This window comes from Lissotriton vulgaris, chromosome 8 (genome assembly GCF_964263255.1).
Source record: "Lissotriton vulgaris chromosome 8, aLisVul1.2, whole genome shotgun sequence".
NCBI classification, from domain to species: Eukaryota; Metazoa; Chordata; class Amphibia; order Caudata; family Salamandridae; genus Lissotriton; species Lissotriton vulgaris.
In genome coordinates, this window is record NC_141696.1 from 152,550,926 (window position 1) to 152,577,981 (window position 27,056).

Sequence of the window (27,056 nt, forward strand, 5' to 3'; positions counted from 1 at the left end):
CTGCCTCCTTGGCCGCACATAGAGCCTCCTGGAGGTCTGGGTGCCCGGGCCGCCTCCTCTCTACCTCTCTAAGCGTAGTGTCCGCCTTAGTCAAGTCGCCCAGCAGTACTTTCCGCACCCCCACATAATCCTTAATACAAATACCCCTCACCACTACCTTCAAGGCGTCCCATTCCGTCGCTCTAGAGGTCGCCGTCCCTGCATTCTCTGCGAAGTATAGGTCCACTCCCTCCGCTAGGGCCTCCCCGAAGAGGGGGTCCTCTAGGGTCTCCGGCCTCAGTTTCCAGAGCGGAATCCTGGGCTTCTCCGCTATCCATGTTAGCCGGATTAGGAGCGGGTTATGGTCCGAAATCGTTCTCGAGAGATACTCTGAACCGGTGACGCTCGGCAGCACCCCCCGGGAGCAGAGCATTGTGTCCAGACGGACATGCAAGTCATGGAGCCCGGAGAAAAACGAATAATCCCGGTCGGTCGGGTGTTGCCCTCTCCAAATATCTATTAGCTCCCAGCTCTCCTGCCATTCCCTCCTCCCTCTAGATAGCCTATGAACTGGGGAGTCACGTAGGGGGGGGTGGGACCTATCCAGCAAGGGGTCGGCAATGGAATTAAAGTCGCCTCCCAGCAGGACCGGGCCCGCCAAGGAGTGGGCCAGCGTCCCTGACAGTGTCGCTAAGAAAGCCAGTTGGTCCGTGTTCGGGGCGTATATACTAGCTAGCGCAATATCCCTACCTTCTAGCTTCCCCTCCACCACCACGTATCTCCCGTCCTGGTCCACCCATTGGCGCGTTAGTTGGAAAGGGGTGCCCGCTCTAACCCATATAAGCACTCCCCGCGCATAGGCCGAGTAGCTGGTGTGGAAAACCTGTCCCCGCCATCTCCTTTGTAACGCCACCCCCTCCTGTCGTGTGAGATGCGTCTCCTGCAGCATTGCAATGTGTACTCCCCTCCGCACTAAATAGGCATGCACTTTATGTCTGCGCTGCATGGTGTGTAGGCCCCGGACATTCCAGGTAATACAGTTCAATCCAGTCACATTAGCCATTGTCCCGGTGGTCTAGTCTCAACCCTCTCCCCAGATCCTGCCCTTCGGCGGTGGTGGTGGTGGTGCCCCCCCTAAATAAAACAAAACAGTGCATCCGCCCTCCCCATGGTGCACCCAGGGTCAACAACCTCAAGAAAAGTAAACAGTCCCCAACTGTGGTACCCCCCCCCCTCCCCCAGAACAGGCCCCAATATTGATATATCAGTCCCCATCCAAACTCCCAAACCTGATGACCCAGGTCTCAACTACACAGCCGTAGCCGTGGGTGCCTTAAGGGCTCTCGGAGCGCGGCCTCGTCCAGAGGGGGGCTGCGCCGCCTCACTCCCTGACTCCTCCCCCGTTCCACATGGTCGCCCTGCCCCGAGCCCTGCGGTGTGCCCCGGCCCCCACTGTGTGCTCAGGCAATGGTTCCCCTCCCAGTCAGTCCAAACATTACCCATGCTGCATCAACGGAAGTTCATATGTTCAGGATCTCATCCGCCGTTTGCGGCGTCACCTGCGGCCCCTCTGCGCGGTGAATCCCCGAAAGGTCCGACTCCGATCCAGAGGCCGATACGTGAGTGTCCGAGTCCGTGGCCCCCCTGGATTCAGGGCCCTCCGCTCGACCAATCTTCTCGACCTCCAGTAGCGCGGCCTGCCGCTCCGCCTCAGTCTGGGAGGCCGTGGGTCCCAGCTTCCCCCGCCCTCGTTTCCACAGTCTCCTCGATTTCCGCAGCCGCTTGGGCGAGCGCTCTCGTTCCTTTTCCCGCTCTTCTCGTGCCTTGGCGCCATCAGTCCCGGCCTTGTACGTCTCCCACCACTCCCAGGCTTCCGCCGACGTCGCGAAGAAGATCGCCTTGTCGTCCACTACTATTCTGAGCCTAGCTGGGAAAAGCAAGGAGTAGGCAATCCCTTCAGCCCGCAGCTCCTTCTTGATTGTGAGGAAGGAGGCCCGTTGCTTCTGCGTCTCAAAGGTGAAGTCTGGGAAAAGCGTGACTGCGCTGTTCGCTATCTGGAAAGGGCCAGCCTCTCGAGCTTTCCGTAGGAGCAGATCTCTGTCCTTGTGGTGCAGCAATTTGGCTATAATCGGTCGAGGTGGGAGCCCTGGCTTGGGCGGTCCCGAGGGGACCCTATGCGCTCGCTCCAGAGTGAAGAACGGCGAGAGCCCCTCCGGCGCCACCACTGACTTCAGCCATTCTTCCATGTAGGCAACCATGTTCCCCGACCCCTCCGTCTCTGGTACGCCTACGATCCGCACATTGCTGCGCCGGCTTCGATTTTCCGCGTCCTCGGCTCGCCGTTCCAGGGTGCGTATGCGGTCCAGGGCGTCCGACAGTTTATTTTCCATCGCCTTATGAGCTGGTGCCAGGTCACTCAGCGCCACTTCGGTATCCTTGACCCTGTCTTTTAGTTTGTCGTGGTCCGCTCGAAGCAGGCCCAGCCCCGACGCCACCTGCGCAATGTCATTATGAAGCGCGTCCCTGGTGGCCGAAATGGCGTCCAAGATCCGATCCTGCAGTCTCTGCAGGTCCGTCTGCTCAGCGGGGCCCCCTCCTTTCACACTCGACGCCGCCGCCTCCTCCGCCTTGGTTCTCGGTTTCCCCATAGCCTCCGGCCTCCTCGCTCCCGCCTGCCACTTCCGCCTATTATCCTTGCGGTCAGCTCCTGCGCGCTGTGGGGTCTTGCTGCTCAGTCACTTCCCCAGTGGGAGCGTCCACCGTGGTGTCCGATCCCCGGGTGCTGTGGGGGGTCGCTCTCACTACCCTGGAGCAGCGCGCTATGCTGGTCGCTCCCTCGGTCGTCTGGCGTGGTTATGGGTCCCCCAGTGGCCCACGGGCTCCTTCGTTATGTCCCCACTCGCTCGCTCCCCGGACTTCCGCTTCGGGGGGGCGGGGGGGGGGGGGGGCGCCAAGGTGGGCAGCGCCGTGCCCCGTCTCCCCGGAATCCCCTGTCCAGGCGGCGCTCCGCTCACCTGATGGGTTGGCTGGCAATCAGGGCCGGGCCGATGCTCCAGGTCCCGCTCTCCCTGCCAAGGAGTCTGACTGAAAGTCGCGCCTGCAGCTGTGCGTCCTGGTGGCTCTCCCCGTCCCCACACGTCCTCGCTGCACTCCGCGGCTGCGGACTCAGGATCGCCTCCCGCTGTGCGGCGGATCGGCACTGCCGGCTATCGCGCCACTTCAGTGCCCGCCGGCGTCGCGACCTGCTGTGCAGCTCTCGGTGCTCCGGGGCTCCGTCGCGGCAGCCATCTTGCGTGGCGCAGGTCGCCACTCCGCATCAGCAATCGGCGGTCTGCCTCGGCGCTGCGGGTCCGCCGGCCGCCCAAGCCTCGCCCAGCTGGCCTCCGATGTTCTCCCTGCCGGCGCCGGGGCACCCACGGGCTCTCCGGCCCCTGTGTCAGGATTGTCACGGGGAAGAGGCACGGAGCTACGGGCTCACGCCGCCATCTCCCTCGGCGTTCAAGCCACGCCCCATTTCCCTCTCTGTTGATGATCAAGCAACATGTGCTCAGGATGCCCGAGTGGTCTAAGGCGCTGCGTTAAGACCGCAGTCTCTCCTGGAGGCGTGGGTTCGAATCCCACTTCTGACAAACCTTTAAGTCCATTTTGTCTCTGAGTTCTTTTAGAATCTCAGCTAAAAATTGGCAGTGCTTATAATATCTGAATAAATAACAAACTTCAGTTTCAACTGCAAATTAATTTGCCCAATTCTGTCTTCAAGCTCGTATAATATTCTTCTAGCCCTCGTGGTGTTGTATGTGTTTTTTGGGGAGTGCTTAAAAAGTCCCTTTTATTAATGAGATGGGTTACATTCAGTCTTGTGATATTTTTGGTTTCCAATAAGTAGATTGTTAATTTTATGTAACCTCATTTTCTAATGCTCCATTCAAGAGATGTTTCCACTATGAAATGCAGAGCAACGGGAAAGAGCAAGTGAGTTAGAAGGGGTGTTGAGGAAGGAGAGAATGAAACAAAGACAGAGTGAGTGAACGGCAGGTAGGCCTAGAAGAGGAGACTAGAAGTGAAAACGACATACTTTTCCCTGCTTTTGACCTTCCACCCATCCCAAACCGACCACAAACGTACCATCTATGCAACGTTGGTATGCAGAAATTCACGCCTCAGCCAGTGAGGGTGAGTCCTAGGCCAGGGGCTAGAGAGCAAAAGACTGCATGTGCTCAGACGTTCCCTGCTAGGGACAGTTGATCTGAAACAAGGTCTGCTCTCTTGTATCCAGCAAGGATCTAGAAATCCTGCATGAATCTGCAAGGCACATTGACAGCATACATTTGCATAATATGCCCCACCTTCTGCCTTCCTACTTCCTGTGCAGTAGTTGTTTATGTAGAGAGAGAGGTCGCAGGCAAGGTAATTTTGTGAGTAGGATACAGGACCCTAAATAGCTGGTGAGAGGTATGAGGTATTCTAAAAGCATAAAAATTGTACACCTGTGAAATGAAATGCTTTCACATGTGATCTTCTGTGTTTATTGTCCTGTGCATAAAGTTGCACCTTGTGTTTGAAGGTTTAAATTATTTCAGGCTTGCATGGAGGCAGAAATTTCTGAGTGACTTTTATACATTTCTTAAGACTCTGCACTGTCAGGATGGCCGAGTGGTCTAAGGTGCTGTGTTTAAGCTGCAGTCTCCTCTGGAGGCGTGGGTTCAAATCCCACTTCTGACATGACTTTTGGAGATATAATCTCCTTTTTCAGGTTAACATCTGATGGAAGTTGCATCTGTTGGTCTTCACCTGGGATGTGATTCCGTCCTCATCTAGTCAAGAGAGCTGGGGTTTCTCATATATTTCGGTTATATAAAGTCTTGCTGACAAAGTGCAGTCCTTACTATGTGAGCATAGGACCCATGTAAGAGCTCATCTGGAAGAGTCATGCTCTTGTATGCCCTGGCCAGACAGGCCATGCAAATATGGAAGAATGCCTAGCATCTGGTAGACAGTTGGACTCCAGCACACTTACGGCAATTTCCTCAGGGCTGTGATCAGGGGCTGCTTAGATTTGCGTATTCCACCCTATGTTGTGACATTGAAATTCCTTGGTGAATTTGCTTTAGCTAGCCAAGAGGTGGCTGTTGACTCAATTTCAAAGCAGCTTTGGGCCGTTCAAGTGGCTGGTGAATAGCACTTTCTCTTTGTACGCCTTAAAGGTCTAAAGAGTTCTTCATAGGTACTGCTCTCTATGGATTGTTCAAAGATCTGTTGGAAGTACTTATAATAGGATAAATAAATTGAGGGCATGCCTTTTCGGTACCCCACTTGCATGGCTGTCTGGCCTGTGGAAGGTTCCACACATGCAAGTCAGGATGGCCGAGTGGTCTAAGGCGCTGCATTCAGGTTGTAGTCTCTTCTTGAGGCGTGGGTTCAAATCCCACTTCTGACAATTGTGTGTTTACTCTACTTTTTTCTTGAGAGAGAAAAAATCAGATCATTTCCCTCACATGGGCTTATATGGTTGTCTACTTGGAAAAGTGCAGTGAGTTTTTTTCTTGCTCTAGCCACTCATGGCCTAAGATGTGTGCTTTTTTTGGTTCACAATATCTTTTCCTCTCTGTTGATGATAAAGCAACATGTGTTCAGGATGGCCGAGTGGTCTAAGGCGCTGCGTTAAGGCCGCAGTCTCACCTGGAGGCGTGGGTTCGAATCCCACTTCTGACAAAACTTTAAGTCCATTTTGTCTCTGAGTTCTTTTAGAATCTCAGCTAAAAATTGGCAGTGCATATAATATCTGAATAAGTAACAAACTTCAGTTTCAACTGCAAATGAATCTGCCCAATTCTGTCTTCAAGCTCGTATAATATTCTTCTAGCACTCGTGGTGTTTTATGTGTTTTTTGGGGGGTGCTTAAAAAGTCCCTTTTATTAATGAAATGGGTTACATTCAGTCTTGTGATATTTTTGGTTTCCAATAAGTAGATTGTTAATTTTATGTAACCTCATTTTCTAATGCTCCATTCAAGGGATGTTTCCACTATGAAATGCAGAGCAAGGGGAAAGAGCACAAGTGATAGAGCGAGTGAGTGAGAAGGGGTGTTGAGGAAGGAGAGAATGAAACAAAGACAGAGTGAGTGAACGGCAGGTAGGCCTAGAAGAGGAGACTAGAAGTGACGGCGACATACTTTTCCCTGCTTTTGACCTCCCACCCATCCCAAACCGACCACAAACGTACCATCTATGCAACGTTGGTATGCAGAAATTCACGCCTCAGCCAGTGAGGGTGAGTCCCAGGCCAGGGGCTAGAGAGCAAAAGACTGCATGTGCTCAGACGTTCCCTGCTAGGGACAGTTGATCTGAAACAAGGTCTGCTCTCTTGTATCCAGCAAGGATCTAGAAATCCTGCATGAATCTGCAAGGCACAATGACAGCATACATTTGCATAATATGCCCCACCTTCTGCCTTCCTACTTCCTGTGCAGTAGTTGTTTGTGTAGAGAGAGAGGTCGCAGGCAAGGTAATTTTGTGAGTAGGATACAGGACCCTAAATAGCTGGTGAGAGGTATGAGGTATTCTAAAAGCATAAAAATTGTACACCTGTGAAATGAAATGCTTTCACATGTGATCTTCTGTGTTTATTGTCCTGTGCATAAAGTTGCACCTTGTGTTTGAAGGTTTAAATTATTTCAGGCTTGCATGGAGGCAGAAATTTCTGAGTGACTTTTATACATTTCTTAAGACTCTGCACTGTCAGGATGGCCGAGTGGTCTAAGGATCTGTGTTTAGGCCGCAGTCTCCTCTGGAGGCGTGGGTTCGAATCCCACTTCTGACATGACTTTTGGAGATATAATCTCCTTTTTCAGGTTAACATCTGATGGAAGTTGCATCTGTTGGTCTTCACCTGGGATGTGATTCCGTCCTCATCTAGTCAAGAGAGCTGGAGTTTCTCATATATTTCGGTTGTATAAAGTCTTGCTGACAAAGTGCAGTCCCTACTATATGAGCATAGGACCCATGTAAGAGCTCATCTGGAAGAGTCATGCTCTTGTATGCCCTGGCCAGACAGGCCATGCAAATATGGAAGAATGCCTAGCATCTGGTAGACAGTTGGACTCCAGCTCACTTACGGCAATTTCCTCAGGGCTGTGATCAGGGGCTGCTTAGATTTGCGTATTCCACCCTATGTTGTGACATTGAAATTCCTTGTTGAATTTGCTTTAGCTAGCCAAGAGGTGGCTGTTGACTCAATTTCAAAGCAGCTTTGGGCCGTTCAAGTGGCTGGTTAATAGCACTTTCTCTTTGTACGCCTTAAAGGTCTAAAGAGTTCTTCATAGGTACTGCTCTCTATGGATTGTTCAAAGATCTGTTGGAAGTACTTATAATAGGATAAATAAATTGAGGGCATGCCTTTTCGGTACCCCACTTGCATGGCTGTCTGGCCTGTGGAAGGTTCCACAAATGCAAGTCAGGATGGCCGAGTGGTCTAAGGTGCTGCGTTCAGGTCGCAGTCTCTTCTCAAGGCGTGGGTTCAAATCCCACTTCTGACAATTGTGTGTTTGCTCTACTTTTTTCTTGAGAGAGAAAAAATCAGATCATTTCCCTCACATGGGCTTATATGGTTGTCTACTTGGAAAAGTGCAGTGAGTTTTTTTCTTGCTCTAGCCACTCATGACCTAAGATGTGTGCTTTTTTTGGTTCACAATATCTTTCCCTCTCTGTAGATGATCAAGCAACATGTGGTCAGGATGGCCGAGTGGTCTAAGGCGCTGTGTTAAGACCGCAGTCTCTCCTGGAGACGTGGGTTCGAATTCCACTTCTGACAAAACGATAAGTCCATTTTGTCTCTGAGTTCTTTTAGAATCTCAGCTAAAAATTGGCAGTGCATATAATATCTGAATAAGTAACAAACTTCAGTTTCAACTGCAAATGAATTTGCCCAATTCTGTCTTCAAGCTCGTATAATATTCTTCTAGCACTCGTGGTGCTTTATGTGTTTTTTGGGGGGTGATTAAAAAGTCCCTTTTATTAATGAAATGGGTTACATTCAGTCTTGTGATATTTTTGGTTTCCAATAAGTAGATTGTTAATTTTATGTAACCTCATTTTCTAATGCTCCATTCAAGAGATGTTTCCACTATGAAATGCAGAGCAAGGGGAAAGAGCACAAGTGATAGAGCGAGTGAGTGAGAAGGGGTGTTGAGGAAGGAGAGAATGAAACAAAGACAGAGTGAGTGAACGGCAGGTAGGCCTAGAAGAGGAGACTAGAAGTGAAGGCGACATACTTTTCCCTGCTTTTGACCTCCCACCCATCCCAAACCGACCACAAACGTACCATCTATGCAACGTTGGTATGCAGAAATTCACGCCTCAGCCAGTGAGGGTGAGTCCCAGGCCAGGGGCTAGAGAGCAAAAGACTGCATGTGCTCAGACGTTCCCTGCTAGGGACAGTTGATCTGAAACAAGGTCTGCTCTCTTGTATCCAGCAAGGATCTAGAAATCCTGCATGAATCTGCAAGGCACAATGACAGCATACATTTGCATAATATGCCCCACCTTCTGCCTTCCTACTTCCTGTGCAGTAGTTGTTTGTGTAGAGAGAGAGGTCGCAGGCAAGGTAATTTTGTGAGTAGGATACAGGACCCTAAATAGCTGGTGAGAGGTATGAGGTATTCTAAAAGCATAAAAATTGTACACCTGTGAAATGAAATGCTTTCACATGTGATCTTCTGTGTTTATTGTCCTGTGCATAAAGTTGCACCTTGTGTTTGAAGGTTTAAATTATTTCAGGCTTGCATGGAGGCAGAAATTTCTGAGTGACTTTTATACATTTCTTAAGACTCTGCACTGTCTGGATGGCCAAGTGGTCTAAGGCGCTGTGTTTAGGCCGCAGTCTCCTCTGGAGGCGTGGGTTCGAATCCCACTTCTGACATGACTTTTGGAGATATAATCTCCTTTTTCAGGTTAACATCTGATGGAAGTTGCATCTGTTGGTCTTCACCTGGGATGTGATTCCGTCCTCATCTAGTCAAGAGAGCTGGGGTTTCTCATATATTTCGGTTGTATAAAGTCTTGCTGACAAAGTGCAGTCCTTACTATATGAGCATAGGACCCATGTAAGAGCTCATCTGGAAGAGTCATGCTCTTGTATGCCCTGGCCAGACATGCCATGCAAATATGGAAGAATGCCTAGCATCTGGTAGACAGTTGGACTCCAGCACACTTACGGCAATTTCCTCAGGGCTGTGATCAGGGGCTGCTTAGATTTGCGTATTCCACCCTATGTTGTGACATTGAAATTCCTTGTTGAATTTGCTTTAGCTAGCCAAGAGGTGGCTGTTGACTCAATTTCAAAGCAGCTTTGGGCCGTTCAAGTGGCTGGTTAATAGCACTTTCTCTTTGTACGCCTTAAAGGTCTAAAGAGTTCTTCATAGGTACTGCTCTCTATGGATTGTTCAAAGATCTGTTGGAAGTACTTATAATAGGATAAATAAATTGAGGGCATGTCTTTTCGGTACCCCACTTGCATGGCTGTCTGGCCTGTGGAAGGTTCCACACATGCAAGTCAGGATGACTGAGTGGTCTAAGGCGCTGCGTTCAGGTCGCAGTCTCTTCTCGAGGTGTGGGTTCAAATCCCACTTCTGACAATTGTGTGTTTACTCTACTTTTTTCTTGAGAGAGAAAAAATCAGATCATTTCCCTCACATGGGCTTATATGGTTGTCTACTTGGAAAAGTGCAGTGAGTTTTTTTCTTGCTCTAGCCACTCATGACCTAAAATGTGTGCTTTTTTTGGTTCACAATATCTTTCCCTCTCTGTAGATGATCAAGCAACATGTGGTCAGGATGGCCGAGTGGTCTAAGGCGCTGTGTTAAGGCCGCAGTCTCTCCTGGAGACTTGGGTTCAAATCCCACTTCTGACAAAACTTTAAGTCCATTTTGTCTCTGAGTTCTTTTAGAATCTCAGCTAAAAATTGGCAGTGCATATAATATCTGAATAAATAACAAACTTCAGTTTCAACTGCAAATGAATTTGCCCAATTCTGTCTTCAAGCTCGTATAATATTCTTCTAGCACTCGTGGTGCTTTATGTGTTTTTTGGGGGGTGATTAAAAAGTCCCTTTTATTAATGAAATGGGTTACATTCAGTCTTGTGATATTTTTGGTTTCCAATAAGTAGATTGTTAATTTTATGTAACCTCATTTTCTAATGCTCCATTCAAGAGATGTTTCCACTATGAAATGCAGAGCAAGGGGAAAGAGCACAAGTGATAGAGCGAGTGAGTGAGAAGGGGTGTTGAGGAAGGAGAGAATGAAACAAAGACAGAGTGAGTGAACGGCAGGTAGGCCTAGAAGAGGAGACTAGAAGTGAAGGCGACATACTTTTCCCTGCTTTTGACCTCCCACCCATCCCAAACCGACCACAAACGTACCATCTATGCAACGTTGGTATGCAGAAATTCACGCCTCAGCCAGTGAGGGTGAGTCCCAGGCCAGGGGCTAGAGAGCAAAAGACTGCATGTGCTCAGATGTTCCCTGCTAGGGACAGTTGATCTGAAACAAGGTCTGCTCTCTTGTATCCAGCAAGGATCTAGAAATCCTGCATGAATCTGCAAGGCACAATGACAGCATACATTTGCATAATATGCCCCACCTTCTGCCTTCCTACTTCCTGTGCAGTAGTTGTTTGTGTAGAGAGAGAGGTCGCAGGCAAGGTAATTTTGTGAGTAGGATACAGGACCCTAAATAGCTGGTGAGAGGTATGAGGTATTCTAAAAGCATAAAAATTGTACACCTGTGAAATGAAATGCTTTCACATGTGATCTTCTGTGTTTATTGTCCTGTGCATAAAGTTGCACCTTGTGTTTGAAGGTTTAAATTATATCAGGCTTGCATGGAGGCAGAAATTTCTGAGTGACTTTTATACATTTCTTAAGACTCTGCACTGTCAGGATGGCCGAGTGGTCTAATGTGCTTTGTTTAGGCCGCAGTCTCCTCTGGAGTCGTGGGTTCGAATCCCACATCTGACGTGACTTTTGGAGATATAATCTCCTTTATCAGGTTAACATCTGATGGAAGTTGCATCTGTTGGTCTTCACCTGGGACGTGATTCCGTCCTCATCTAGTCAAGAGAGCAGGGGTTTCTCATATATTTTGGTTGTATAAAGTCTTGCTGACAAAGTGCAGTCCTTACTATATGAGCATAGGACCCATGTAAGAGCTCATCTGGAAGAGTCATGCTCTTGTATGCCCTGGCCAGACAGGCCATGCAAATATGGAAGAATGCCTATCATCTGGTAGACAGTCGGACTTCAGCACACTTACGGCAATTTCCTCAGGGCTGTGATCAGGGGCTGCTTAGATTTGCGTATTCCACCCTATGTTGTGACATTGAAATTCCTTGTTGAATTTGCGTTAGCTAGCCAAGAGGTGGCTGTTGACTCAATTTCAAAGCAGCTTTGGGCCGTTCAAGTGGCTGGTGAATAGCACTTTCTCTTTGTACGCCTTAAAGGTCTAAAGAGTTCTTCATAGGTACTGCTCTCTATGGATTGTTCAAAGATCTGTTGGAAGTACATATAATAGGATAAATAAATTGAGGGCATGCCTTTTCGGTACCCCACTTGCATGGCTGTCTGGCCTGTGGAAGGTTCCACAAACGCAAGTCAGGATGGCCGAGTGGTCTAAGGCGCTGCATTCAGGTCGCAGTCTCTGCTGGAGACGTGGGTTCAAATCCCACTTCTGACATTTGTGTGTTAACTCTACTTTTTTCTTGAGAGAGAAAAAATCAGATCATTTCCCTCACATGGGCTTATATGGTTGTCTACTTGGAAAAGTGCAGTGAGTTTTTTTCTTGCTCTAGCCACTCATGACCTAAGATGTGTGCTTTTTTTGGTTCACAATATCTTTCCCTCTCTGTAGATGATCAAGCAACATGTGGTCAGGATGGCCGAGTGGTCTAAGGCGCTGTGTTAAGGCTGCAGTCTCTCCTGGAGGCGTGGGTTCGAATCCCACTTCTGACAAAACTTTAAGTCCATTTTGTCTCTGAGTTCTTTTAGAATCTCAGCTAAAAATTGGCAGTGCATATAATATCTGAATAAGTAACAAACTTCAGTTTCAACTGCAAATTAATTTGCCCAATTCTGTCTTCAAGCTCGTATAATATTCTTCTAGCACTCGTGGTGTTTTATGTGTTTTTTGGGGGATGCTTAAAAAGTCCCTTTTATTAATGAAATGGGTTACCTTCAGTCTTGTGATATTTTTGGTTTCCAATAAGTAGATTGTTTATTTTATGTATCCTCATTTTCTAATGCTCCATTCAAGAGATGTTTCCACTATGAAATGCAGAGCAAGGGGAAAGAGCACAAGTGATAGAGCGAGTGAGTGAGAAGAGGTGTTGAGGAAGGAGAGAATGAAACAAAGACAGAGTGAGTGAACGGCAGGTAGGCCTAGAAGAGGAAACTAGAAGTGAAGGCGACATACTTTTCCCTGCTTTTGACCTCCCACCCATCCCAAACCGACCACAAACGTACCATCTATGCAACGTTGGTATGCAGAACTTCACGCCTCAGCCAGTGAGGGTGAGTCCCAGACCAGGGGCTAGAGAGCAAAAGACTGCATGTGCTCAGACGTTCCCTGCTAGGGACAGTTGATCTGAAACAAGGTCTGCTCTCTTGTATCCAGCAAGGATCTAGAAATCCTGCATGAATCTGCAAGGCACAATGACAGCATACATTTGGATAATCTGCCCCACCTTCTGCCTTCCTACTTCCTGTGCAGTAGTTGTTTGTGTAGAGAGAGAGGTCGCAGGCAAGGTAATTTTGTGAGTAGGATATAGGACCCTAAATAGCTGGTGAGAGGTATGAGGTATTCTAAAAGCATAGAAATTGTACACCTGTGAAATGAAATGCTTTCACGTGTGATCTTCTGTGTTTATTGTCCTGTGCATAAAGTTGCACCTTGTGTTTGAAGGTTTAAATTATTTCAGGCTTGCATGGAGGCAGAAATTTCTGAGTGACTTTTATACATTTCTTAAGACTCTGCACTGTCAGGATGGCCGAGTGGTCTAAAGCGCTGTGTTTAGGCCGCAGTCTCCTCTGGAGGCGTGGGTTTGAATCCCACTTCTGACATGACTTTTGGAGATATAATCTCCTTTTTCAGGTTAACATCTGATGGAAGTTGCATCTGTTGGTCTTCACCTGGGATGTGATTCCGTCCTCATCTAGTCAAGAGAGCTGGGGTTTCTCATATATTTCGGTTGTATAAAGTCTTGCTGACAAAGTGCAGTCCTTACTATATGAGCATAGGACCCATGTAAGAGCTCATCTGGAAGAGTCATGCTCTTGTATGCCCTGGCCAGACAGGCCATGCAAATATGAAAGAATGCCTAGCATCTGGTAGACAGTTGGACTCCAGCACACTTATGGCAATTTCCTCAGGGCTGTGATCAGGGGCTGCTTAGATTTGCGTATTCCACCCTATGTTGTGACATTGAAATTCCTTGTTGAATTTGCTTTAGCTAGCCAAGAGGTGGCTGTTGACTCAATTTCAAAGCAGCTTTGGGCCATTCAAGTGGCTGGTGAATAGCACTTTCTCTCTGTACGCCTTAAAGGTCTAAAGAGTTCTTCATAGGTACTGCTCTGTATGGATTGTTCAAAGATCTGTTGGAAGTACTTATAATAGGATAAATAAATTGAGGGAATGCCTTTTCGGTACCCCACTTGCATGGCTGTCTGGCCTGTGGAAGGTGCCACAAATGCAAGTCAGGATGGCCGAGTGGTCTAAGGCGCTGTGTTCAGGTCGCAGTCTCTTCTGGAGGCGTGGGTTTGAATCCCACTTCTGACAATTGTGTGTTTACTCTACTTTTTTCTTGAGACAGAAAAAATCAGATCATTTCCCTCACATGGGCTTATATGGTTGTCTACTTGGAAAAGTGCAGTGAGTTTTTTTCTTGCTCTAGCCACTCATGGCCTAAGATGTGTGCTTTTTTTGGTTCACAATATCTTTCCCTCTCTGTAGATGATCAAGCAACATGTGGTCAGGATGGCTGAGTGGTCTAAAGCGCTGCGTTAAGGCCACAGTCTATCCTGGAGGCGTGGGTTCGAATCCCACTTCTGACAAAACTTTAAGTCCATTTTGTCTCTGAGTTCTTTTAGAATCTCAGCTAAAAATTGGCAGTGCATATAATATCTGAATAAGTAACAAACTTCAGTTTCAACTGCAAATTAATTTGCCCAATTCTGTCTTCAAGCTCGTATAATATTCTTCTAGCACTCGTGGTGTTGTATGTGTTTTTTGGGGAGTGCTTAAAAAGTCCCTTTTAATAATGAAATGGGTTACATTCAGTCTTGTGATATTTTTGGTTTCCAATAAGTAGATTGTTAATTTTATGTAACCTCATTTTCTAATGCTCCATTCAAGAGATGTTTCCACTATGAAATGCAGAGCAAGGGGAAAGAGCACAAGTGATAGAGCGAGTGAGTGAGAAGGGGTGTTGAGGAAGGAGAGAATGAAACAAAGACAGAGTGAGTGAACGGCAGGTAGGCCTAGAAGAGGAGACTAGAAGTGAAGGCGACATACTTTTCCCTGCTTTTGACCTCCCACCCATCCCAAACCGACCACAAACGTACCATCTATGCAACGTTGGTATGCAGAAATTCACGCCTCAGCCAGTGAGGGTGAGTCCCAGGCCAGGGGCTAGAGAGCAAAAGACTGCATGTGCTCAGACGTTCCCTGCTAGGGACAGTTGATCTGAAACAAGGTCTGCTCTCTTGTATCCAGCAAGGATCTAGAAATCCTGCATGAATCTGCAAGGCACAATGACAGCATACATTTGCATAATATGCCCCACCTTCTGCCTTCCTACTTCCTGTGCAGTAGTTGTTTGTGTAGAGAGAGAGGTCGCAGGCAAGGTAATTTTGTGAGTAGGATACAGGACCCTAAATAGCTGGTGAGAGGTATGAGGTATTCTAAAAGCATAAAAATTGTACACCTGTGAAATGAAATGCTTTCACATGTGATCTTCTGTGTTTATTGTCCTGTGCATAAAGTTGCACCTTGTGTTTGAAGGTTTAAATTATTTCAGGCTTGCATGGAGGCAGAAATTTCTGAGTGACTTTTATACATTTCTTAAGACTCTGCACTGTCAGGATGGCCGAGTGGTCTAAGGCGCTGTGTTTAGGCCGCAGTCTCCTCTGGAGGCGTGGGTTCAAATCTCACTTCTGACATGACTTTTGGAGATATAATCTCCTTTTTCAGGTTAACATCTGATGGAAGTTGCATCTGTTGGTCTTCACCTGGGATGTGATTCCGTCCTCATCTAGTCAAGAGAGCTGGGGTTTCTCATATATTTCGGTTGTATAAAGTCTTGCTGACAAAGTGCAGTCCTTACTATATGAGCATAGGACCCATGTCAGAGCTCATCTGGAAGAGTCATGCTCTTGTATGCCCTGGCCAGACAGGCCATGCAAATATGGAAGAATGCCTAGCATCTGGTAGACAGTTGGACTCCAGCACACTTATGGCAATTTCCTCAGGGCTGTGATCAGGGGCTGCTTAGATTTGCGTATTCCACCCTATGTTGTGACATTGAAATTCCTTGTTGAATTTGCTTTAGCTAGCCAAGAGGTGGCTGTTGACTCAATTTCAAAGCTGCTTTGGGCCGTTCAAGTGGCTGGTGAATAGCACTTTCTCTCTGTACGCCTTAAAGGTCTAAAGAGTTCTTCATAGGTACTGCTCTCTATGGATTGTTCAAAGATCTGTTGGAAGTACTTATAATAGGATAAATAAATTGAGGGCATGCCTTTTCGGTACCCCACTTGCATGGCTGTCTGGCCTGTGGAAGGTTCCACACATGCAAGTCAGGATGGCCGAGTGGTCTAAGGCGCTGCATTCAGGTTGTAGTCTCTTCTTGAGGCGTGGGTTCAAATCCCACTTCTGACAATTGTGTGTTTACTCTACTTTTTTCTTGAGACAGAAAAAATCAGATCATTTCCCTCACATGGGCTTATATGGTTGTCTACTTGGAAAAGTGCAGTGAGTTTTTTTCTTGCTCTAGCCACTCATGGCCTAAGATGTGTGCTTTTTTTGGTTCACAATATCTTTTCCTCTCTGTTGATGATAAAGCAACATGTGTTCAGGATGGCCGAGTGGTCTAAGGCGCTGCGTTAAGGCCGCAGTCTCTCCTGGAGGCGTGGGTTCGAATCCCACTTCTGACAAAACTTTAAGTCCATTTTGTCTCTGAGTTCTTTTAGAATCTCAGCTAAAAATTGGCAGTGCATATAATATCTGAATAAGTAACAAACTTCAGTTTCAACTGCAAATGAATCTGCCCAATTCTGTCTTCAAGCTCGTATAATATTCTTCTAGCACTCGTGGTGTTTTATGTGTTTTTTGGGGGGTGCTTAAAAAGTCCCTTTTATTAATGAAATGGGTTACATTCAGTCTTGTGATATTTTTGGTTTCCAATAAGTAGATTGTTAATTTTATGTAACCTCATTTTCTAATGCTCCATTCAAGGGATGTTTCCACTATGAAATGCAGAGCAAGGGGAAAGAGCACAAGTGATAGAGCGAGTGAGTGAGAAGGGGTGTTGAGGAAGGAGAGAATGAAACAAAGACAGAGTGAGTGAACGGCAGGTAGGCCTAGAAGAGGAGACTAGAAGTGACGGCGACATACTTTTCCCTGCTTTTGACCTCCCACCCATCCCAAACCGACCACAAACGTACCATCTATGCAACGTTGGTATGCAGAAATTCACGCCTCAGCCAGTGAGGGTGAGTCCCAGGCCAGGGGCTAGAGAGCAAAAGGCTGCATGTGCTCAGACGTTCCCTGCTAGGGACAGTTGATCTGAAACAAGGTCTGCTCTCTTGTATCCAGCAAGGATCTAGAAATCCTGCATGAATCTGCAAGGCACATTGACAGCATACATTTGCATAATATGCCCCACCTTCTGCCTTCCTACTTCCTGTGCAGTAGTTGTTTGTGTAGAGAGAGAGGTCGCAGGCAAGGTAATTTTGTGAGTAGGATACAGGACCCTAAATAGCTGGTGAGAGGTATGAGGTATTCTAAAAGCATAAAAATTGTACACCTGTGAAATGAAATGCTTTCACATGTGATCTTCTGTGTTTATTGTCCTGTGCATAAAGTTGCACCTTTTGTTTGAAGGTTTAAATTATTTCAGGCTTGCATGGAGGCAGAAATTTCTGAGTGACTTTTATACATTTCTTAAGACTCTGCACTGTCAGGATGGCCGAGTGGTCTAAGGCGCTGTGTTTAGGCTGCAGTTTCTTCTGGAGGCGTGGGTTCAAATCCCACTTCTGACATGACTTTTGGAGATATAATCTCCTTTTTCAGGTTAACATCTGATGGAAGTTGCATCTGTTGGTCTTCACCTGGGATGTGATTCCGTCCTCATCTAGTCAAGAGAGCTGGGGTTTCTCATATATTTCGATTGTATAAAGTCTTGCTGACAAAGTGCAGTCCTTACTATGTGAGCATAGGACCCATGTAAGAGCTCATCTGGAAGAGTCATGCTCTTGTATGCCCTGGCCAGACAGGCCATGCAAATATGGAAGAATGCCTAGCATCTGGTAGACAGTTGGACTCCAGCACACTTACGGCAATTTCCTCAGGGCTGTGATCAGGGGCTGCTTAGATTTGCGTATTCCACCCTATGTTGTGACATTGAAATTCCTTGTTGAATTTGCTTTAGCTAGGCAAGAGGTGGCTGTTGACTCAATTTCAAAGCAGCTTTGGGCCGTTCAAGTGGCTGGTGAATAGCACTTTCTCTTTGTACGCCTTAAAGGTCTAAAGAGTTCTTCATAGGTACTTCTCTCTATGGATTGTTCAAAGATCTGTTGGAAGTACTTATAATAGGATAAATAAATTGAGGGCATGCCTTTTCGGTACCCCACTTGCATGGCTGTCTGGCCTGTGGAAGGTTCCACAAAGGCAAGACAGGATGGCCGAGTTGTCTAAGGCGCTGCGTTTAGGTTATAGTCTCTTCTGGAGGTGTGGGTTCAAAACTCACTTCTGACAATTGTGTGTTTACTCTACTTTTTTCTTGAGAGAGAAAAAATCAGATAATTTCCCTCACATGGGCTTATATGGTTGTCTACTTGGAAAAGTGCAGTGAGTTTTTTTCTTGCTCTAGCCACTCATGGCCTAAGATGTGTGCTTTTTTGGTTCACAATATCTTTCCCTCTCTGTTGATGATCAAGCAACATGTGCTCAGGATGCCCGAGTGGTCTAAGGCGCTGCGTTAAGACCGCAGTCTCTCCTGGAGGCGTGGGTTCGAATCCCACTTCTGACAAACCTTTAAGTCCATTTTGTCTTTGAGTTCTTTTAGAATCTCAGCTAAAAATTGGCAGTGCTTATAATATCTGAATAAATAACAAACTTCAGTTTCAACTGCAAATTAATTTGCCCAATTCTGTCTTCAAGCTCGTATAATATTCTTCTAGCCCTCGTGGTGTTGTATGTGTTTTTTGGGGAGTGCTTAAAAAGTCCCTTTTATTAATGAGATGGGTTACATTCAGTCTTGTGATATTTTTGGTTTCCAATAAGTAGATTGTTAATTTTATGTAACCTCATTTTCTAATGCTCCATTCAAGAGATGTTTCCACTATGAAATGCAGAGCAACGGGAAAGAGCAAGTGAGTTAGAAGGGGTGTTGAGGAAGGAGAGAATGAAACAAAGACAGAGTGAGTGAACGGCAGGTAGGCCTAGAAGAGGAGACTAGAAGTGAAGGCGACATACTTTTCCCTGCTTTTGACCTTCCACCCATCCCAAACCGACCACAAACGTACCATCTATGCAACGTTGGTATGCAGAAATTCACGCCTCAGCCAGTGAGGGTGAGTCCTAGGCCAGGGGCTAGAGAGCAAAAGACTGCATGTGCTCAGACGTTCCCTGCTAGGGACAGTTGATCTGAAACAAGGTCTGCTCTCTTGTATCCAGCAAGGATCTAGAAATCCTGCATGAATCTGCAAGGCACATTAACAGCATACATTTGCATAATATGCCCCACCTTCTGCCTTCCTACTTCCTGTGCAGTAGTTGTTTATGTAGAGAGAGAGGTCGCAGGCAAGGTAATTTTGTGAGTAGGATACAGGACCCTAAATAGCTGGTGAGAGGTATGAGGTATTCTAAAAGCATAAAAATTGTACACCTGTGAAATGAAATGCTTTCACATGTGATCTTCTGTGTTTATTGTCCTGTGCATAAAGTTGCACCTTGTGTTTGAAGGTTTAAATTATTTCAGGCTTGCATGGAGGCAGAAATTTCTGAGTGACTTTTATACATTTCTTAAGACTCTGCACTGTCAGGATGGCCGAGTGGTCTAAGGTGCTGTGTTTAGGCTGCAGTCTCCTCTGGAGGCGTGGGTTCAAATCCCACTTCTGACATGACTTTTGGAGATATAATCTCCTTTTTCAGGTTAACATCTGATGGAAGTTGCATCTGTTGGTCTTCACCTGGGATGTGATTCCGTCCTCATCTAGTCAAGAGAGCTGGGGTTTCTCATATATTTCGGTTGTATAAAGTCTTGCTGACAAAGTGCAGTCCTTACTATGTGAGCATAGGACCCATGTAAGAGCTCATCTGGAAGAGTCATGCTCTTGTATGCCCTGGCCAGACAGGCCATGCAAATATGGAAGAATGCCTAGCATCTGGTAGACAGTTGGACTCCAGCACACTTACGGCAATTTCCTCAGGGCTGTGATCAGGGGCTGCTTAGATTTGCGTATTCCACCCTATGTTGTGACATTGAAATTCCTTGGTGAATTTGCTTTAGCTAGCCAAGAGGTGGCTGTTGACTCAATTTCAAAGCAGCTTTGGGCCGTTCAAGTGGCTGGTGAATAGCACTTTCTCTTTGTACGCCTTAAAGGTCTAAAGAGTTCTTCATAGGTACTGCTCTCTATGGATTGTTCAAAGATCTGTTGGAAGTACTTATAATAGGATAAATAAATTGAGGGCATGCCTTTTCGGTACCCCACTTGCATGGCTGTCTGGCCTGTGGAAGGTTCCACACATGCAAGTCAGGATGGCCGAGTGGTCTAAGGCGCTGCATTCAGGTTGTAGTCTCTTCTTGAGGCGTGGGTTCAAATCCCACTTCTGACAATTGTGTGTTTACTCTACTTTTTTCTTGAGACAGAAAAAATCAGATCATTTCCCTCACATGGGCTTATATGGTTGTCTACTTGGAAAAGTGCAGTGAGTTTTTTTCTTGCTCTAGCCACTCATGGCCTAAGATGTGTGCTTTTTTTGGTTCACAATATCTTTTCCTCTCTGTTGATGATAAAGCAACATGTGTTCAGGATGGCCGAGTGGTCTAAGGCGCTGCGTTAAGGCTGCAGTCTCTCCTGGAGGCGTGGGTTCGAATCCCACTTCTGACAAAACTTTAAGTCCATTTTGTCTCTGAGTTCTTTTAGAATCTCAGCTAAAAATTGGCAGTGCATATAATATCTGAATAAGTAACAAACTTCAGTTTCAACTGCAAATGAATCTGCCCAATTCTGTCTTCAAGCTCGTATAATATTCTTCTAGCACTCGTGGTGTTTTATGTGTTTTTTGGGGGGTGCTTAAAAAGTCCCTTTTATTAATGAAATGGGTTACATTCAGTCTTGTGATATTTTTGGTTTCCAATAAGTAGATTGTTAATTTTATGTAACCTCATTTTCTAATGCTCCATTCAAGGGATGTTTCCACTATGAAATGCAGAGCAAGGGGAAAGAGCACAAGTGATAGAGCGAGTGAGTGAGAAGGGGTGTTGAGGAAGGAGAGAATGAAACAAAGACAGAGTGAGTGAACGGCAGGTAGGCCTAGAAGAGGAGACTAGAAGTGACGGTGACATACTTTTCCCTGCTTTTGACCTCCCACCCATCCCAAACCGACCACAAACGTACCATCTATGCAACGTTGGTATGCAGAAATTCACGCCTCAGCCAGTGAGGGTGAGTCCCAGGCCAGGGGCTAGAGAGCAAAAGACTGCATGTGCTCAGACGTTCCCTGCTAGGGACAGTTGATCTGAAACAAGGTCTGCTCTCTTGTATCCAGCAAGGATCTAGAAATCCTGCATGAATCTGCAAGGCACAATGACAGCATACATTTGCATAATATGCCCCACCTTCTGCCTTCCTACTTCCTGTGCAGTAGTTGTTTGTGTAGAGAGAGAGGTCGCAGGCAAGGTAATTTTGTGAGTAGGATACAGGACCCTAAATAGCTGGTGAGAGGTATGAGGTATTCTAAAAGCATAAAAATTGTACCCCTGTGAAATGAAATGCTTTCACATGTGATCTTCTGTGTTTATTGTCCTGTGCATAAAGTTGCACCTTGTGTTTGAAGGTTTAAATTATTTCAGGCTTGCATGGAGGCAGAAATTTCTGAGTGACTTTTATACATTTCTTAAGACTCTGCACTGTCAGGATGGCCGAGTGGTCTAAGGATCTGTGTTTAGGCCGCAGTCTCCTCTGGAGGCGTGGGTTCGAATCCCACTTCTGACATGACTTTTGGAGATATAATCTCCTTTTTCAGGTTAACATCTGATGGAAGTTGCATCTGTTGGTCTTCACCTGGGATGTGATTCCGTCCTCATCTAGTCAAGAGAGCTGGAGTTTCTCATATATTTCGGTTGTATAAAGTCTTGCTGACAAAGTGCAGTCCCTACTATATGAGCATAGGACCCATGTAAGAGCTCATCTGGAAGAGTCATGCTCTTGTATGCCCTGGCCAGACAGGCCATGCAAATATGGAAGAATGCCTAGCATCTGGTAGACAGTTGGACTCCAGCTCACTTACGGCAATTTCCTCAGGGCTGTGATCAGGGGCTGCTTAGATTTGCGTATTCCACCCTATGTTGTGACATTGAAATTCCTTGTTGAATTTGCTTTAGCTAGCCAAGAGGTGGCTGTTGACTCAATTTCAAAGCAGCTTTGGGCCGTTCAAGTGGCTGGTTAATAGCACTTTCTCTTTGTACGCCTTAAAGGTCTAAAGAGTTCTTCATAGGTACTGCTCTCTATGGATTGTTCAAAGATCTGTTGGAAGTACTTATAATAGGATAAATAAATTGAGGGCATGCCTTTTCGGTACCCCACTTGCATGGCTGTCTGGCCTGTGGAAGGTTCCACAAATGCAAGTCAGGATGGCCGAGTGGTCTAAGGCGCTGCGTTCAGGACGCAGTCTCTTCTCGAGGCGTGGGTTCAAATCCCACTTCTGACAATTGTGTGTTTCCTCTACTTTTTTCTTGAGAGAGAAAAAATCAGATCATTTCCCTCACATGGGCTTATATGGTTGTCTACTTGGAAAAGTGCAGTGAGTTTTTTTCTTGCTCTAGCCACTCATGACCTAAGATGTGTGCTTTTTTTGGTTCACAATATCTTTCCCTCTCTGTAGATGATCAAGCAACATGTGGTCAGGATGGCCGAGTGGTCTAAGGTGCTGTGTTAAGGCCACAGTCTCTCCTGGAGACGTGGGTTCGAATCCCACTTCTGACAAAACTTTAAGTCCATTTTGTCTCTGAGTTCTTTTAGAATCTCAGCTAAAAATTGGCAGTGCATATAATATCTAAATAAGTAACAAACTTCAGTTTCAACTGCAAATGAATTTGCCCAATTCTGTCTTCAAGCTCGTATAATATTCTTCTAGCACTCGTGGTGCTTTATGTGTTTTTTGGGGGGGTGATTAAAAAGTCCCTTTTATTAATGAAATGGGTTACATTCAGTCTTGTGATATTTTTGGTTTCCAATAAGTAGATTGTTAATTTTATGTAACCTCATTTTCTAATGCTCCATTCAAGGGATGTTTCCACTATGAAATGCAGAGCAAGGGGAAAGAGCACAAGTGATAGAGCGAGTGAGTGAGAAGGGGTGTTGAGGAAGGAGAGAATGAAACAAAGACAGAGTGAGTGAACGGCAGGTAGGCCTAGAAGAGGAGACTAGAAGTGACGGCGACATACTTTTCCCTGCTTTTGACCTCCCACCCATCCCAAACCGACCACAAACGTACCATCTATGCAACGTTGGTATGCAGAAATTCACGCCTCAGCCAGTGAGGGTGAGTCCCAGGCCAGGGGCTAGAGAGCAAAAGACTGCATGTGCTCAGACGTTCCCTGCTAGGGACAGTTGATCTGAAACAAGGTCTGCTCTCTTGTATCCAGCAAGGATCTAGAAATCCTGCATGAATCTGCAAGGCACAATGACAGCATACATTTGCATAATATGCCCCACCTTCTGCCTTCCTACTTCCTGTGCAGTAGTTGTTTGTGTAGAGAGAGAGGTTGCAGGCAAGGTAATTTTGTGAGTAGGATACAGGACCCTAAATAGCTGGTGAGAGGTATGAGGTATTCTAAAAGCATAAAAATTGTACACCTGTGAAATGAAATGCTTTCACATGTGATCTTCTGTGTTTATTGTCCTGTGCATAAAGTTGCACCTTGTGTTTGAAGGTTTAAATTATTTCAGGCTTGCATGGAGGCAGAAATTTCTGAGTGACTTTTATACATTTCTTAAGACTCTGCACTGTCAGGATGGCCGAGTGGTCTAAGGATCTGTGTTTAGGCTGCAGTCTCCTCTGGAGGCGTGGGTTCGAATCCCACTTCTGACATGACTTTTGGAGATATAATCTCCTTTTTCAGGTTAACATCTGATGGAAGTTGCATCTGTTGGTCTTCACCTGGGATGTGATTCCGTCCTCATCTAGTCAAGAGAGCTGGAGTTTCTCATATATTTCGGTTGTATAAAGTCTTGCTGACAAAGTGCAGTCCCTACTATATGAGCATAGGACCCATGTAAGAGCTCATCTGGAAGAGTCATGCTCTTGTATGCCCTGGCCAGACAGGCCATGCAAATATGGAAGAATGCCTAGCATCTGGTAGACAGTTGGACTCCAGCTCACTTACGGCAATTTCCTCAGGGCTGTGATCAGGGGCTGCTTAGATTTGCGTATTCCACCCTATGTTGTGACATTGAAATTCCTTGTTGAATTTGCTTTAGCTAGCCAAGAGGTGGCTGTTGACTCAATTTCAAAGCAGCTTTGGGCCGTTCAAGTGGCTGGTTAATAGCACTTTCTCTTTGTACGCCTTAAAGGTCTAAAGAGTTCTTCATAGGTACTGCTCTCTATGGATTGTTCAAAGATCTGTTGGAAGTACTTATAATAGGATAAATAAATTGAGGGCATGCCTTTTCGGTACCCCACTTGCATGGCTGTCTGGCCTGTGGAAGGTTCCACAAATGCAAGTCAGGATGGCCGAGTGGTCTAAGGCGCTGCGTTCAGGACGCAGTCTCTTCTCGAGGCGTGGGTTCAAATCCCACTTCTGACAATTGTGTGTTTCCTCTACTTTTTTCTTGAGAGAGAAAAAATCAGATCATTTCCCTCACATGGGCTTATATGGTTGTCTACTTGGAAAAGTGCAGTGAGTTTTTTTCTTGCTCTAGCCACTCATGACCTAAGATGTGTGCTTTTTTTGGTTCACAATATCTTTCCCTCTCTGTAGATGATCAAGCAACATGTGGTCAGGATGGCCGAGTGGTCTAAGGTGCTGTGTTAAGGCCACAGTCTCTCCTGGAGACGTGGGTTCGAATCCCACTTCTGACAAAACTTTAAGTCCATTTTGTCTCTGAGTTCTTTTAGAATCTCAGCTAAAAATTGGCAGTGCATATAATATCTAAATAAGTAACAAACTTCAGTTTCAACTGCAAATGAATTTGCCCAATTCTGTCTTCAAGCTCGTATAATATTCTTCTAGCACTCGTGGTGCTTTATGTGTTTTTTGGGGGGGTGATTAAAAAGTCCCTTTTATTAATGAAATGGGTTACATTCAGTCTTGTGATATTTTTGGTTTCCAATAAGTAGATTGTTAATTTTATGTAACCTCATTTTCTAATGCTCCATTCAAGGGATGTTTCCACTATGAAATGCAGAGCAAGGGGAAAGAGCACAAGTGATAGAGCGAGTGAGTGAGAAGGGGTGTTGAGGAAGGAGAGAATGAAACAAAGACAGAGTGAGTGAACGGCAGGTAGGCCTAGAAGAGGAGACTAGAAGTGACGGCGACATACTTTTCCCTGCTTTTGACCTCCCACCCATCCCAAACCGACCACAAACGTACCATCTATGCAACGTTGGTATGCAGAAATTCACGCCTCAGCCAGTGAGGGTGAGTCCCAGGCCAGGGGCTAGAGAGCAAAAGACTGCATGTGCTCAGACGTTCCCTGCTAGGGACAGTTGATCTGAAACAAGGTCTGCTCTCTTGTATCCAGCAAGGATCTAGAAATCCTGCATGAATCTGCAAGGCACAATGACAGCATACATTTGCATAATATGCCCCACCTTCTGCCTTCCTACTTCCTGTGCAGTAGTTGTTTGTGTAGAGAGAGAGGTCGCAGGCAAGGTAATTTTGTGAGTAGGATACAGGACCCTAAATAGCTGGTGAGAGGTATGAGGTATTCTAAAAGCATAAAAATTGTACACCTGTGAAATGAAATGCTTTCACATGTGATCTTCTGTGTTTATTGTCCTGTGCATAAAGTTGCACCTTGTGTTGGAAGGTTTAAATTATTTCAGGCTTGCATGGAGGCAGAAATTTCTGAGTGACTTTTATACATTTCTTAAGACTCTGCACTGTCAGGATGGCCGAGTGGTCTAAGGATCTGTGTTTAGACCGCAGTCTCCTCTGGAGGCGTGGGTTCGAATCCCACTTCTGACATGACTTTTGGAGATATAATCTCCTTTTTCAGGTTAACATCTGATGGAAGTTGCATCTGTTGGTCTTCACCTGGGATGTGATTCCGTCCTCATCTAGTCAAGAGAGCTGTAGTTTCTCATATATTTCGGTTGTATAAAGTCTTGCTGACAAAGTGCAGTCCCTACTATATGAGCATAGGACCCATGTAAGAGCTCATCTGGAAGAGTCATGCTCTTGTATGCCCTGGCCAGACAGGCCATGCAAATATGGAAGAATGCCTAACATCTGGTAGACAGTTGGACTCCAGCTCACTTACGGCAATTTCCTCAGGGCTGTGATCAGGGGCTGCTTAGATTTGCGTATTCCACCCTATGTTGTGACATTGAAATTCCTTGTTGAATTTGCTTTAGCTAGCCAAGAGGTGGCTGTTGACTCAATTTCAAAGCAGCTTTGGGCCGTTCAAGTGGCTGGTTAATAGCACTTTCTCTTTGTACGCCTTAAAGGTCTAAAGAGTTCTTCATAGGTACTGCTCTCTATGGATTGTTCAAAGATCTGTTGGAAGTACTTATAATAGGATAAATAAATTGAGGGCATGCCTTTTCGGTACCCCACTTGCATGGCTGTCTGGCCTGTGGAAGGTTCCACAAATGCAAGTCAGGATGGCCGAGTGGTCTAAGGCGCTGCGTTCAGGACGCAGTCTCTTCTCGAGGCGTGGATTCAAATCCCACTTCTGACAATTGTGTGTTTCCTCTACTTTTTTCTTGAGAGAGAAAAAATCAGATCATTTCCCTCACATGGGCTTATATGGTTGTCTACTTGGAAAAGTGCAGTGAGTTTTTTTCTTGCTCTAGCCACTCATGACCTAAGATGTGTGCTTTTTTTGGTTCACAATATCTTTCCCTCTCTGTAGATGATCAAGCAACATGTGGTCAGGATGGCCGAGTGGTCTAAGGTGCTGTGTTAAGGCCACAGTCTCTCCTGGAGACGTGGGTTCGAATCCCACTTCTGACAAAACTTTAAGTCCATTTTGTCTCTGAGTTCTTTTAGAATCTCAGCTAAAAATTGGCAGTGCATATAATATCTAAATAAGTAACAAACTTCAGTTTCAACTGCAAATGAATTTGCCCAATTCTGTCTTCAAGCTCGTATAATATTCTTCTAGCACTCGTGGTGCTTTATGTGTTTTTTGGGGGGGTGATTAAAAAGTCCCTTTTATTAATGAAATGGGTTACATTCAGTCTTGTGATATTTTTGGTTTCCAATAAGTAGATTGTTAATTTTATGTAACCTCATTTTCTAATGCTCCATTCAAGAGATGTTTCCACTATGAAATGCAGAGCAAGGGGAAAGAGCACAAGTGATAGAGCGAGTGAGTGAGAAGGGGTGTTGAGGAAGGAGAGAATGAAACAAAGACAGAGT

At 45.9% G+C, this 27,056-nt stretch overlaps 10 non-coding genes across 10 annotated transcripts; all 10 read left to right on the forward strand.

Annotated features, from left to right (window-relative positions):
• The first annotated feature begins 4,618 nt into the window (after positions 1-4,618).
• TRNAL-UAA (transfer RNA leucine (anticodon UAA)) lies at positions 4,619-4,701 on the forward strand. The gene has a single exon. It is a non-coding gene; the product is annotated as a tRNA-Leu (tRNA).
• Positions 4,702-5,333: 632 nt separating this feature from the next.
• On the forward strand, positions 5,334-5,416 carry TRNAL-CAG (transfer RNA leucine (anticodon CAG)). Its single transcript has one exon. It is a non-coding gene; the product is annotated as a tRNA-Leu (tRNA).
• Positions 5,417-11,899: 6,483 nt separating this feature from the next.
• TRNAL-AAG (transfer RNA leucine (anticodon AAG)) lies at positions 11,900-11,982 on the forward strand. The gene has a single exon. It is a non-coding gene; the product is annotated as a tRNA-Leu (tRNA).
• Positions 11,983-13,721: 1,739 nt separating this feature from the next.
• Positions 13,722-13,804, forward strand: TRNAL-CAG (transfer RNA leucine (anticodon CAG)). The gene has a single exon. It is a non-coding gene; the product is annotated as a tRNA-Leu (tRNA).
• Positions 13,805-15,103: 1,299 nt separating this feature from the next.
• Positions 15,104-15,186, forward strand: TRNAL-UAG (transfer RNA leucine (anticodon UAG)). Its single transcript has one exon. It is a non-coding gene; the product is annotated as a tRNA-Leu (tRNA).
• Positions 15,187-15,818: 632 nt separating this feature from the next.
• Positions 15,819-15,901, forward strand: TRNAL-CAG (transfer RNA leucine (anticodon CAG)). Its single transcript has one exon. It is a non-coding gene; the product is annotated as a tRNA-Leu (tRNA).
• A 191-nt stretch (positions 15,902-16,092) lies between these two features.
• Positions 16,093-16,176, forward strand: TRNAL-AAG (transfer RNA leucine (anticodon AAG)). The gene has a single exon. It is a non-coding gene; the product is annotated as a tRNA-Leu (tRNA).
• A 3,821-nt stretch (positions 16,177-19,997) lies between these two features.
• Positions 19,998-20,080, forward strand: TRNAL-CAG (transfer RNA leucine (anticodon CAG)). The gene has a single exon. It is a non-coding gene; the product is annotated as a tRNA-Leu (tRNA).
• Positions 20,081-22,094: 2,014 nt separating this feature from the next.
• Positions 22,095-22,177, forward strand: TRNAL-CAG (transfer RNA leucine (anticodon CAG)). The gene has a single exon. It is a non-coding gene; the product is annotated as a tRNA-Leu (tRNA).
• A 2,015-nt stretch (positions 22,178-24,192) lies between these two features.
• TRNAL-CAG (transfer RNA leucine (anticodon CAG)) lies at positions 24,193-24,275 on the forward strand. Its single transcript has one exon. It is a non-coding gene; the product is annotated as a tRNA-Leu (tRNA).
• The last annotated feature ends 2,781 nt before the right edge of the window (positions 24,276-27,056 follow it).